We start from the raw sequence: 4506 nt of genomic DNA, 5'->3' as shown, positions 1-4506 counted from the left end.
TAGAGACGTAATCTCCCTGTCACCCAGGTTGGAGTGAGTACTTTGGGAGGCCATGTCGGTGAATCACTTGAGCTCAGGAGTTGGAGACCATCCTGGGCAACATGCTGCAATCCCATCTACAAAAAATACAAAAATTACCTGGAGGCTGGCTATGTTGGCTCATGCCTGTAACGCAGCACTTTGGGAGCCAAGGCGGTAGATCACTTGAGGCCAGGAGTTTGAGACCAGCCTGGCCAACATGGTAAAACCCTGTTTCTAGAGAAAATACAAAAATCGTTGGGTGTGATGGCACATGCCTGTAATCCCAGCTATTTGGGAGGCTGAGGTGGGAGGACTGCTTGAGCCCCAGAGGTGGAGGCTACTGTGAGCCATGATCACACCATTGAACTCCAGCCTGGGTGACAGAGTGGCTGTTTCTGAGACTGGGTCTCAAAAAAAAAAAAAAAAAAAAAGGAATAAAGAAAGAAAAAAGTACTCTGGCTTAGAATTCTCAAATATTTATGAAAACAGATGCTAAATTTGTGAAATATTTATTACAATTTAGTGAATCAGGATAGGGGCTTCATCTTTTCCAAACGATTATTATTCATTGAATATTTTACTATATTAAAGCCTACAATGGACTGAGTCATTGTGTCCCCAGCAAACTCATATATTGAAATCCTAGTTTTTGTATTTTTAGTAGAGACGGGGTTTCACCATGTTGCCCAGGCTAGTCTCGAATTCTTGACCTTAAGTGATCCACTTGCCTCGGCCTTCCAGAATGCTGGGATATTAGATGTGACCCACTATGCTCAGCCTCAATTCATCAATTTTAGATTTTGTCAGTTGATTTCCTATTATTGTAGATAAAGATCTGGCATTCTTATACAAGCATTTCATATTGGTAAAAAAAAAAATCTACCTTTGTAGTTAAATCAATATTTAGACTCTAAATTATGTTTATATAGACATTATTCAATGCTAAGTATTATAATGTACTTGATGTTTTCTTTTTTACTTTTTGTTTTTCCTATACATAGTTTAATAATTGCTTTTTTTTTTTTTTTTTTTTTTTTTTAATGAGACAGAGTCTTACTCTATCTCCTAGGCTGGAGTGCAGTGGTGAGATCTTGGCTCACTGTAACCTCTGCCTCCAAGGTTCAAGTGATTCTCCTGCCTCAATTTCCCAAGTAGCAGAGATTACAGGTGTGCACCACCATGTCTGACTTATTTTTGTATTTTTAGTAGAGACAGGGTTTCACCATGTTGGCCAGGCTGATCTCGAATTCCTGACCTCAAGCCTCCCAAAGTGCTGGGATTACAGGCGTGAGCTACTATGCCTGGCCAATTGCCTTGTTTTTTGATTTGCTTAGTCATATTTGCATCTATTGCTAAATATTCCCATACCTGCTAATAGCTCTTGGTACAATGTCCCACAAGGTCCATCTCCTCTATACATACATTTGTTTCAATTCTCTCCTGGAGATCTTTGTTCCCTTCTATCTAGTGATGCCCTATGCCTGCTCTCAGTTGCCTATTTGTCCTCTTGGGACTTCCCTTTGTTGGCATCTTAGGAATTTCCTTTGCCATCCTCCTAATCTGCATTCTGTTTTTGAGTGTTTTCATTTTTTCTTGCTTTACTGTGTCATTTTCATGGAGCATATGTCCCAGTAGCTTTGTCCAGAGGGTACAGTGGTGACAGCTCTTACTGTGCCTGTCTCTTGAGTGACACTGCTGTTGTGCAGACAGCTTGCCCTTTCACCCTGGTGCACAGCTGTCATTTGAGGATTCCCTTCCCTTTTCTCCTATGCTGCATTGCTTGTTTTCTGTCTTCCACATCAGCCTCTTTGTTTACCCTACATTTTGGTAAAGCATATTTTCCAGTAGCTTCCTGAGAAAAATTACAGAGGAGACACGTTAAAAAAAAATAAAGTATTTTTCTTCCCATACATGAGTTTGTTTGGCTAGGTTTAGGGTTCTAGGTTGGGAATCATTTTCATATAAACTTTTGAGGGAAACAGAGGTGATGCTTCCCGTGGTGGTGGAGGCTGAGGGGTCCTCTCTGGTATGCATGAGAGTTTTCAGGAGCCAGTTCCACATCCTGTGGAATGTCTCCAGATTCATGAGCATGCAGAGACTGTGGCAGTGGCAGTGACAGTAGCAACAGCAGTTGTACCTTCTAAGTGTGACCTTAAAGCCAAAAGTCTAGTGATGGGGTCTAGCATTGTTCCTTCTGTTCCTGCCTCTCCACCATATTAAGTGCCAAATTTTCTGAAAACCAAAGAAAAACAAAACACTTTTTTGAATGAAAAACCTGGAGTAATTTCTGTTTCCTGTACTGAAGGTCAACAGATAATATTTCTCTTTGTGATGACATCCATAAATATGTCACACATGACTATTCCATATTCTGAATTGCTAATCATTTGGACTCTAAATCTGTTTCATCTGTTTGTTTCTGCTGAGTCTCCTGGTGCTGTGCTTAGTCATGTTTATTGTGAGTAGATTTTGCAGTGGTAGGGGTGGTGGTGATATGTACAGATTACAGTAGAGAAATAATGAGGAGTACATGAAAAGCCCTCAAAGTAGAAGCATGTCCAGCACCTTCAGGAAATAAGGGGTCAGTGTGACTGCAGTAGAATGAGCGAATGGCAGGAAGTAAGTATGGAGAGGTAATGGGCTGGATGGTCCAGGGATATGGGAAGGTAATTATCTTAGACTCTTTAGTGAGAAGAAGAGCACTGGAGAGTTTTCAGCACAAAGAGTGAATGATCTAACTTACATTTTGTAAGAATCACTCTGGATGCTGTGTTCAGAGTATAGTCTAAGGGGATCAAAAGCAGAATCAGGGAGATCAGTAAAGAGATAATAACAAGATGCAAACGATGATAGCTTGGACCTGTAGGTAGTATTGGAGGCAGTGAACATTGCTGGATTCTGGCTGTGTCTTGGAGATTGAGCCAATAGAATTTGCTGATGGTTTGGATATGAATGTGTGTATATATTTATGTGTGTGTGTTAGAGAGAAAGGAGAGGAGAGGAGAGCAGAGGAGGAAAGGAGTCAAAGATTACTTCAAAGTTTTCAGCCTGAGAAAATGGAAGGATGGAGGTGTTATCAGTTGCATTGAGATGCAGGCTTTGAAGGAAGATCAGGAGTTTAGTTTTGCACATATAACTTTGATTTCACTATTAGGCAGCCAGATGGAAATGTAAAGTTGGAAAATGAATGCGTAAGTCTAAAGTTCATGGAAAAAATCAGCAGTTGATAGGAATTTGGAAATATGAATGTTCAGATGGTATATAATGCTGTGAGATTGGATGAGATCACTAGGTAGCAAGTATACCAACGAGTCCTAGGGCAATTAAATATTAAGAGGACAAGAAAATCAGTAACAATGAACATGACCATCTGAGAAGGAGTGGTTATCAAAGAAGAAAACTAGAAGACCACCAACGTCCTCAAAACTTAGTAAAAAAGTATTTCATCAAGAGATACTTCTCAGCCCTGGTGTGGTGGCCCATGCCTGTAATCCTTGCACTTTGGGAGGCTGAGATGAAAGAATCGCTTGAGGCCAGGAGTTTGAGGCTGCAGTGAGCTACAATATTTTATGGTTTGAGGTTGCAGTGAGCAGAGTGCACTGCATTCCAGCCTGGGCGGCAGAGCAAGACTCCGTCTCAAAATAAATAAATAAATAAATAAAAATTGGCTGGCATTGTGGCACATGCCTGCAGTCCCAGCTACTTGGGTTGAGATGGGAGGATCACTTCAGCCTAGGTGCTTGAGGTCACAGTGAGCTATAATCATGCCACTGCACTTCACTCTGGGTGACAGAGCTGAGCAAGACCCTGTCTCTTACTGGGGGGTGGCGGGTAAGAGGGGACAAAGCAAGATGGCAGAATAGAATGCTCTACCAACCATTTTCCCAGCAGGGACACCAATTTAACAACTATCTACACACCAAAAAGCACCTTTTTAAGAATGAAAAATCAGTAGCATTAACAGTACCAGGTTTTAACTTCATATTGCTGAAAGAGGCACTAAACAGGTAAGAGGTAGGAAAAACAGTCTTGAATCACCAACATCACCCCTTCCCCATCCCCCAGCAGCAGGCTATTTGAAAATACACAGTTAGAGGAGACAAAAGAAAAAATGAATATAAAACAATGAATCATGTCTACAGGATCTAGAAGATAGCCTCAAAGTGGCAAATCTAAGAGTTATTGGCTTTAAAGAGGAGGTAGAGAAAGAGATAGGGGTACTAAGTTTATTCAAAGGGACAATAACAGAGAACTTCCCAAACCTGGAGAAAGATATCAATACCCAAGTACATGAAGGTGCTATAACACCAAGCAGATTTAACTCAAAGAAGACTATCTCGGAGAGAGATCCAAGATGGCTGATGATTAGCAGCTCGGGCACGTACCTCCCAGTGAAAGCGCAAAGAACGAGAGGACGCCACAGTTTCAGACGAATATTAGTTGCTCACGGACCACGAGATTCCCAGTGGAGGAGCTCCACCGGTC

Source organism: Aotus nancymaae, unplaced genomic scaffold (assembly GCF_030222135.1).
Source record: "Aotus nancymaae isolate 86718 unplaced genomic scaffold, 86718_ANA_hifiasm-v0.15.2.pri h1tg000006l, whole genome shotgun sequence".
Lineage (NCBI taxonomy): Eukaryota > Metazoa > Chordata > Mammalia > Primates > Aotidae > Aotus > Aotus nancymaae.
The sequence above is the reverse complement of the archived record's forward strand: the minus strand, read 5'-3'. Positions refer to the sequence as shown.